The sequence below is a fragment of the Morus notabilis genome, unplaced genomic scaffold (assembly GCF_000414095.1).
Source record: "Morus notabilis unplaced genomic scaffold, ASM41409v2 Scaffold127, whole genome shotgun sequence".
Lineage (NCBI taxonomy): Eukaryota > Viridiplantae > Streptophyta > Magnoliopsida > Rosales > Moraceae > Morus > Morus notabilis.
The window spans coordinates 89362-99684 of NW_010366377.1; positions in this window are offsets into that span (position 1 = coordinate 89362).

The following is a 10323-nucleotide window of genomic DNA, read 5'->3' on the forward strand; positions in this document are numbered from 1 at the left end:
GGGGGTGCACGGGGGAGCCTCGGTGCCCCGGGGATGTCCCAGGGGTGTCCCGGCGGTGCCCCGGGGGTGTCCTGCGGATGCTCCGGGGGTGCCCCGACAGTGTCCCGGGAGTGCCATGGAGTTATCCCGAGGACGCCCCAGGGGTGTCCAGGGTGTGGCCCGGGGGTGTCCCGGGCGCGCCCCGGGGGCTCCCCGGGGGAGCCCCGGGGGTGTCCCGCGGGAGCTCCGGGGGTGTCCCGCGGGTGCCCCGGCGGTGCCCCGAGGGTGTCCCAGGGGTGCCCCGGGGGTGTCTCCGGAGTTCCCCAGGTGTGTCTTCGGGTGACCCGTGGGTGTCCCGGGGGTGTCCTGCGGGTGTCTCGGGGGTCTCCCAAAGGTGTCCCGGCAATCTGCCGGGGTCCTCACGGGGGTGTCCCGGGGGTTTCCCTTGGGTGCCTCGGCGATGTCCTGGTGGTGTCCCAGGGTGTCCCGGGGGTGTCTCAGCGGTGTCTTGGGGGTCCCCCGGGGGTGTCCCGGCGCTGCCCCGAGGGTGCCACGGCGGAGCCCCGGGGGTGTCCCGAGGGTGCTCCGGGGGTGTCCCGTGGGTGCGCCGGTGGTCCCATGGCGGTGGCCCGAGGGTGCCTGGGCGTCTCCCGGGGGGGGCCCAGGGGGGTCCCGGGGGTGCCCGAGGGTGCCACGGCGGAGCCCCGGGGGTGTCCCGAGGGTGCTCCGGGGGTGTCCCGTGGGTGCGCCGGTGGTCCCATGGCGGTGGCCCGAGGGTGCCTGGGCGTCTCCCGGGGGGGGCCCAGGTGTGTCCCGGGGTTGCCACGGGGGTGTCATAGTGGTGCCCCGGGGGTCTCCTGGGGGTGTCCCGGGGGTGCCCCGGGGGTGTCCTAGGGGTGTCTCGGGGTTGCGACAGGGATGTCCTGGGAGTCCCCCGGGCGTGCCCCGGGGGTGTCCCGGGGTGTCCTGGGCTGGTGCCCCGAGGATGTCCCGTAGGTGTCCCGGGGCTGTTCCAGGGGTCACCCGGGGTTGTGCCGGGGGTATTCTGAGGGGTGTTCCGAGGGTGCCTTGGGGGTGCTCCAGTGGTCACTCAGGGGTCTCCCGGGAGTGTTCCGGGGTTTTACCGTGGGTCTCCTGGGGTTCTCCCGGGGGTCTCCCTGGGTTGTCCCGGCGGTGTGCCGGTGGGTCCCGAGGATGTCCCGGGGGTGCCCCGGGGGTGTCCCAGGGATGCCCCGGGGTTGTCCCGCGGGTGCCCCGGGGTTGCCGTGGGGTTGCTCCGGGGGTGCCCCGAGGGTGTCCCGGGGATGCCCCGGGATTGTCTCCTGGGTTCCCCGGGGGTGTGTCTAGGTGACCCGGGGGTGTCCTGCGGGTGTCCTGGGGGTCTCCCGAGGGTGTCCCAGCGGTCTCCCGGGGTCTTCATAGGGGTGTCCCGGGGGTTTCTCGGGGATGTCTTGGGGGTGTCCCAGGGGTGTCCCGGCGGTGCCTTGGGGGAGCACAAAGGGTGCCTCGGGGTTGTTCCAGCGCTGCCGCGAGGGTACCGCGGGAGAGCCCCGTGGGTGCGCCGGTGGTGGCCCGGGGGTCTCCCAGGGGAGCCCCATGGGTGTTCCGGGGGTGGCCCGAGTCGGTCACAGGGGTGCCCCGGGGGTGTCCCGGGGTGTCCAGCGTGTGTCTCGGGGATACTCCGGGGGTGACCCAGTGGTGTCCTGGGGTGTCGTGGGGGTGCGCCGGGGATGTCTTGGGGGTCCCCCGGGCGTGCCCCGGGGATGTCCTGGGGGTCCCCCAGGCGTGCCCCGGGGGTGTCCCGGGGTGGTGCCCCGAGGATGTCCCGTGGGTGTCCCGGGCGTGTCCCGGGGGCCCGGGGTTGTGCCAGTGGTGTCCCGGGGGTGTTCTTTGGGTGTCCCGGGGGTGCCCTGGGGGTGCTCCAGTGGTCACTCAGGGGTCTCCCAATGGTGTTCCGAGGTTCACCCGGGGGTGTCCCGGTGGGTCCTTGGGATGTCCCGCAGGTGCCCCGTGGGTGTCCCCGGGATGTCCCGAGGGTGTCCCGGGGGTATCCCGGGGGTGTCCCGCCGGTGCCCCGGGGGTGCCGCGGGGTTGCTCCGGGGGTGCCTCGGGGATCTCCTGGGGGTGCCACTGGGGTGCCGTGAGGGTGTCCAGGGGTTGCCCCGGTGGTGTCTCTGGGGTTCCCCAGGGGTGTCCCGAGTGTGACCCGGGGGTGTCCCGGGGGTGTCCCAGGGATGTCCCGCGGTTTTCCCGGGGTCCTCCCGGGGGCGCCCCGGGGATTTCCGGGGGTGTCCCGAGAGTATCCCGGGGGTGTAGCTGCGATACCCTGGGGGAGACCCGGGGGTGTCCCGGCGGTGCCCCGGGGGAGCCTCAGGGGTGTGCCGGGGGTGTCCCGGGGGTGCGCTGGGGGTGCCTCGTGGGTGCGCTGAGGCGGCCCCTAGGGTGCCACTGGGGTGCCCGGGGGGGCTCCGGGGCTCTCCCGTGGGATCGCCGGGGTGCCCCGTGGGTGTCCCGGGGGTTCCCCGGGGATGTCCCAGCGTTGTGCCAGGGGTGTCCCTGGGGCGTCCCGGGGATGTCCCGTGGGTGTATCAGGGGTATCCCGGGGGCGCCCCGAGGGTGTCCCGGTGGTGCCCCGGTGGTGCCCTGTGGGTGTCCGGCAGATGCCCCGGGGGTCCCCGGTGGTGCTCCAGGGGTGTCCCGGGGGTGCCGTGGGGTTGCTCCGGGGGTGCCCCAGGGATCTCCGGGGGGTGTCCCAGGGGTTCCCAAGGGGTGACATGGAACAAATAAAGTACAACCCAATCGAATAAATAAATAATTACAATAATTATTTTCTTTTGTTACATCAACGAGCCTTCGATTCTTCAATTCATTATTCTTCAGATTCATTCTTTGTATTTGAGTCAGATTTCACCTTCTTTGGGGTATGGATCTTTACTGGGTCATTCGGCACGCAGTAGGAGGTTTTCGGAAACCCTCGGGCCCGTTTGGGGTCCATTTATTGCATCTGGGCCGATATTCACGCGCCTGGGTGCGCATGCGCGGGATGGCCGTGTGCTGGGCATGCGAGTGCGCTACCTGGGCGCACGAGCCCGTTCGGACTGTCCACGCACTGTGCCCGCGCGGACTATCTGCACAATGGGCGCTTGCTGACCATGCGTTGCGCGCCAGCCCATGCGCTTGGCGCGTCCTACCCGCGCGCTGCGTACATGCTCGTTATGCCCTACCTGGTTTCTGGGCACTGGTCTGGGCTTGTTTCTGGGCAGCTTCAACTTGATCTTTCGAGCTTCTTTTTTATTCAAAATCAAAACCTTAATTCTACCTAAATCCTAGAATTACAATAATTCTAATCCCGAATTAAATTACAAATAATTTATAATGAATGAATTTAACCGATCCATGGAGCTAAACAATTAACGACCGAATCCACCATCCATACATTCATCAACATGAATTAAAAATAAACATCCATAAATGCATGTGCTTACCCATCACATACATACATAATTAAATATCACATATTTAATATATTAATTTTGATTATCAAATAATCGTAGCATAAATTAATATCGTCTATAGACTACTCTGATACCAATTGTTTGTTACCGAATCGAATTCGGATGCGAAAACGTGGGGAAGGCGGATCAAGTATAAGAAAAATTTTCATCAATCCTTTGAGATACTCTATAGATTATATTAATTTATGCATAAATAAATTAATCACATTAATTTATTTATTAAGAACTCAATTAGGAATAATACATGGCGGCCGATTAAGATGATAACTTGAGTTCTTTAACCTCGAACAATCCTTACTCCAAAGCCTTGTGTTTAGAAAACCAATGTCTTCCACGTCAATTCCTAGAATCCACGAAGACGTGTGTGTGGGAACACTTGAGACAAAACGGGTTAGAAGAAACACTCAAATTTTCACTAACACCAACGCATGCATGATGTGAAATTTTTGGAGAAAAAATATTTTTCCTCTCACAATAAGAGAAATTTCGGCCACAAGATAATATTAGGTCAAAAAATTATTTTCAAAAATTGTGTCCACAATTTTCTTTCATTCTCTTATTTATAGAGTAGAACTCAAAGTTCTAGAAGGAATCCAATCTCTATCTGCAAGATAAAGCTTGTTAATTATCTCATATTTGAATTTGGAACAAATATCCTCTTCATTATCCTTAATGTGGCCGGCCATGCATGGGGATTCTCATCCCTATGTGGCACCAATTACAGATAGGGAAGGAAGAGAAAATCATCCTTTATCCTGCAGTCCAATTTTGATTCAAATTCAAATTCCAATTTAAGTCAAACTTAAATTAATTTGAATTTTAAATTGAACAACTTATCAAATAAGTTTAAAAGGATAAATTTAAATTATGTTCACAATTCAAATTCAAATTTAAATAATCACATTATTTAAATAATAATTAATTCTCAATTAATTATTTTTGAGTGTTTAATTTTAGAATTTCGTAATTCTAAAATTTCCAATTTGCCCTTTGTGTCTGGTAGAATTACAAGGACGATGCGGTGACTAATGGACCTATAATCCCGAGCTCTAATAAAATTAATAATTAATTAAGCCTTTTAATTAATTAATTAATTAATTCCAATTGTTACTCCACTATAAATTTGGAATTGCACTCTCGAAATTATAGATATAAATTACTTATAAACTGTGAAGTGTCCATTTGATATAGTCATTGCATATAGATCAATCCTCCATAAATAATTTATAATTAGAGCCAGGTAGAATCTGTTAACCTCTCTAATTATATCTTTATCCTTGAATACCATTGATTCTCTAATTGATAGTGATTCATAAAACACATTCATGAACCAGAGCGCTCTAACTAATCCAAGTACCGAATCAACACTCAAGAGAATTATTTATCTACTTCTTTCTCAAGAATGAATGGATTCCATCTCATATAATAACATTCCCAACTACCTACTTCATCATGTCTCGAAAATACAAGGAATAGGATTCAGGGTCTCAGAATCCGTACCGAGCAAATCAAAAGACACAAATATATGTATAGGAGTTTGCTAAGAACTCAGGATTAAGACCATTCTATATATGACCATCGGTAAACTCAATTAGAATTTCTATATTTAACGAAAATTATTAGAAATTTATATTGTGTCTTTGTCCTTGTTCCACATAATCTCATTATGCGTAATACACTCATTCAATATCACATCATATTAACAGTGCGGATAACACCGTTCCATTCTAAATGGGAATGACATGTATTAGTAATGTTCTAATTAAAGATTATGAACTTTAATTAGATTTATTATGAACATCACCTTTTGATTATTATCCTTAAACATTATCCTCTCCTATACAACACTTATATACAATGTTTAAGGTTACATAAATAATCACGAAATTTTCATTTGATATTCATAAAATATTCATAACTATATGCACATAAAATGATGAATAAACTCTTTTATTAAATAAATAATAAATATCCTATTACATCTCATGCTTCTAGGACACCATTCCCAACAATCTCCAACTTGTCCTAAAGCAGGTGTGTCATGTCTCTAATCACAAATCCATCTAAGTGCCGATCAAATACATTCAATGGCAATGTCTTCGTGAACGGGTGATATTTCCTTTCTATATGTTTCGCACTCTTATGGCTTCTAGGTTCTTTTGAATTAGTCACCGCTCCACTGTTGTCACAGTAAAGCTTAATTAGCTTATCTATCTGGAACAACTTCCATATCAGTTAAAAACTTCCTGAGCCATGTAGCTTCGTTTGCGGCTTCACAAGCTGCAACATATTCAACTTTCATGGCAGAGTCAGCAAGACACTTTTGCTTTACACTTCTCCATACCACGGCTCCTCCATTAAGAGTGAACACAGATCTAGATGTCGACCGTCGACTATCTCTATCCGATTGGAAATCAGAATCCGTGTATCCGGTGAGAGACAGATCTTCTCCGGAATATACCAACATATAGTTTCTCGTTCTCCTAAGATACTTGAGAATACACTTTACTGCAACCCAATGATCTAATCCTGGGTTGGACTGGTAGCGACTGACTACTCCCACTGCATAGTAGATATCTGGTCTTGTACACAACATGACATACATAACGCTTCCCACGGCCGAAGTATAGGAATACCGTCTCATATCTTCTTCCTGCTGTGGAGTCTTTAAACATTGCTCCTTAGAAAGATGAATACCATGCCTAGAAGGCAAATTTCTTTTCTTGGAGTTCTGCATCGAGTACCTAGACAACACTTTGTCTATATAAGATGCATGTGATAACGTCAAAAGCTTTTTCTTGCGATCTCGAATAATCTTAATCCCAAGAACATAACTTGCCTCTCCCAAATCTTTCATTTGGAATTGGTTGGCTAACCACTCTTTTACATCTGTCATCAATCTCGCATCATTCCCAATGTGTAGGATGTCATCGACATAAAGAACTAAGAAGATCACTTTCTCTTCTTTCTTGTACTTGTAGACACATGGTTCATCAATGTTTTGATAAAATTCATAAGACTTTCTAGCCTCATCAAACCTGATGTTCCATGATCTAGAAGCGTGCTTCAATCCATAAATGGACCTCTGCAGCTTGCAGACTTTCTGCTCTTGGCCTTCCTCTATGTAACCCTCTGGTTGATCCAAATAGATGGTTTCCTCAAGATAGTCATTCAAAAAAGTTGTCTTGACATCCATATGCCATATCTCATAGTCAAAATATGCTGCAATGGCCAGGAGTATCCGCATGGACTTAAGCATAGCTACTGGTGAGAAAGTTTCCTCATAGTCAACTCCCTCCTTTTGGGTATAACCCTTAGCCATTAGCCTTGCTTTATAAGTCTCTACTTTTCCATCCGCTCTTCTCTTTCTCTTGAAGATCCACTTGCATCCAATGGGTTTTACCCCTTCGGGTAGATCTACAAGTTGCCAGACTGAGTTAGAGTACATAGACTCCATCTCGAGTTTCATAGCTGCTTGCCATTCTTCTTTGTCAGAATCATTGATCGAATCCTTAAAGGTCAATGGATCCTCCTTACCGTCATCAGTAGTGACAATTTGGGCTTCCCCGATATACCGGTCAGGTAACTTGCTTACCCTCCCACTACGACGAGGTGCCATAGGAGTCTGATCAGGAACTGTGGTCTTTTCTCAGAGTGGTCCGACAACTCTTGCCGACTGTGGTCTGATCTCATCGGAAAGTAACTCTTCCAAAAGAATTTTACTTCTGGGCTTAAAATCTATCATATAGTCATGCTCTAGAAAAGTGGCATTTGTCGATACAAACACCTTTTGATCTGCCTGACTATAAAACAGTCCTCCTCTTGTCCCTTGTGGGTATCCCATGAAGATGCATACTTCTGACCTTGGTTCCAACTTCCCGGTCTTTTGCCTCAGCACGTGTGCTGGACACCCCCATATGCAAATGTGTCTTAAACTAGGTTGTTGACCATTCCACAACTCTAGGGGTGTTTTAGGTACAGACTTAGATGGAACTAGATTTAGAATATACATAGCAGTTTTTAGGGCATACCCCAAAATGAAGTAGGCAGTGAAAAATAACTCAACATTAATCTTATCATGTCGAGCAAAGTCTGATTTCTCCTTTCGGCTACACCATTTTGCTGTGGTGTACCGGGTGCAACCAATTGGGATACCACACCTTTTTCAATCAAGAAATCCCGGAACTCTTGGTCTAGGCACTCACCCCCTCAATCTGATCGAAGTGTCTTGATTAGTTTACCTAACTATTTTTCAACTTCTGATCAGAATTCTCTAAACTTTCCAAAAGTTTCAGATTTCCGTTGCATGAAGTAAACATAACCATATCTAGAATAGTCATCAATAAAGGTGACGTAATATTCATAACCTCATCTAGCTTGGATGTTTAACAGTCCACATACATCTGAATGTATCAGCTGAAAGGGTTTTGTAGCTCTTTCTCCTTTCGTTGTAAAAGGCCTCTTGGTCATTTTACCTTTTAGACAAGATTCATAGACCGGAAGCTTGCCAACTATTAGCTCGCGCAAAGGACCATCCTTTACCAATCTTTCAATACTATTTAGGTTAATATGACCAAGTCTAAGATGCCACAGATATGTGTTATTTTCGTGAGAAATCTTTTGCTTTTTATTCTTAGGTTCGGCAACTCTAAACATTTCAGTATTAAGCAGTGAGTTAGGTATTGGCTTTATACAATATAAACCATCATCTAGACGTCCAGAACAAATATTTAAACCATTTCGAGAAATATGAACAAATTCATTATCAAAATAAACTTTAAATAATTATTCGAATAACTTAGCCACAGAAATCAAATTTCTACGAATGACTGGAATAAAATAAACATTGTTCAAAACTAAAAATTTATTTTCCCTAAAATGAAGTCTAACTTCTACCACTGCTTTTGCCAAAACTCTTACGCCATTGCCCACTTTCATTGTGTAGTTCCCATCGGCTAGCTCGGTGTAAGAACTAAGACTCTGCAAAGAAAAACAAACATAATTAGTTGCTCCTGAATCAATTATCCATGCCGAGGTATCACCCTCTACTAAACATGTTTCAAGGACTAGTAAATTTGATTTACCTTGTTCCTTTTTCTTTTTCAGCTCCTCGAGATACTTGTTATAGTTTCTCTTCCAGTGCCCTTCGCTATTGTAGTGGAAACATTTTCCCTTGGGTTTCTGGATGGGGCCTTTAGTCTTTTTAGGTTTCTTGTTCTTTCCTTTCTTTCCTTTCCTCTTGGTTCCGGTTCTTTCTTTTGTTTTTACCAGAGCCTCCTACAACAACAATATTTACTTCTCTTCCCCTTCTTTTGTTGGTGCATTTGAAGTTTTGCAGGTCATTCAAGAGTTCAGTGAGGTTGGACTTTTTCTTGTTCATAACAACGTTGTTCACGAACTTATGAAAATCAGGGGATAGGCTTTCCAAGATGATGCTAACTTGGGTGGCTTCATCGATCCTGGCACCATTGAGCTCCGCATCATGGAGGTGATCAATCATGTTCAAAACATGTGCCTTGACCAAAGTGTTTTTCTTCATCTTGTCGTTCATGAAAGCCCTGACAGTACCAAACGAGCTTTCTCTGAAGGAGCACTGAACATGGCTTCTAGAGACTCCATTATCTCATAAGCAGTATCCATCTCCTCATGCTTCTTGTGAAGCACGTCGCTCATGCTGGCCAACATATAACACTTTGCTTTGTTGTTGGCCTTGATCCAACGATCATAAGGTTCTCTTGCGGTTTTAGATGCATTAGCCTCGGGTTCTTGAGGACATTCCTCTACTAGGACAAATTTATAGTCTTCGCAGACCAATAGTATGTTCATGTTACTTTTCCACTTAGCGTAGTTATCACTGTCTAGTTTTTCAGTCGCAAGTAGTGTGATTATAGGATTCAACATGTTGCTGGAAATAAGTAGAATATTCATCTAATCAACTTATGTGCATGAATATTAAAGGCATGTGAATTTAGGCACAATTAAATATGATGCATGATGCACATGAAAACTACATAAATCATGTTTTAATTTTAGGTGCCAACGATAATCCAATTTACCACGAATATAGTGCCACCGTAGGGTAGGTCAAAATATCACAAATTGAACCGAGACCTTCTCAATTAATAAATATAATCAAAATATCTCATATTTTCATATTTATTAACTACCGTTAATTTTGGTCAAAAATATAATTAAATTTGATTATATTTTTATGAGTGTAACCCATCATTTCAGATTCTACAGACTTAACTCCAGAGTGTCGCCGTAGGGTAGGTCAAACCGGAAATACATCCTTGAATCCTATCATTAGGAAGTCAACCTTGTTATTGATCCGAAAGAACACTTTCCGTAGGGAATGCGGAATCGGTGCCGCCGCGAAGTCCCTTTCGAATCTCACGGTGTTGAACTAATGATGGAGGCCAGTGGGTTGTATTGTCATACAACCCTCTCCCACTCATTATTTTGCAAATATGTATTTTGTTTAAAAAACATTTCATGGTTTTCAAATCTTGAAAAATAAACAATTTATTTTTTGAACATGTGAAATTCTAAAATTTAACTCTTAAATTCAATTTCACATGTAACATTATTTTACAAATTAATTTTGCAACTTAAATCAATTTAATCATATTAAATCGATTTTAGCGCATGGTTCTTATTTTATTTTATTTTTCTAAAACCTTTTTATAATAAATAAAATAAATAATAATAAATATGCGTGTATGCATGGCATGTCATAAAACATATGAGTAGGCACACAAGATCTATATGGCATGTTATATGCATGGACATATAATATATAATTATCAATATAAAATATAAATATATG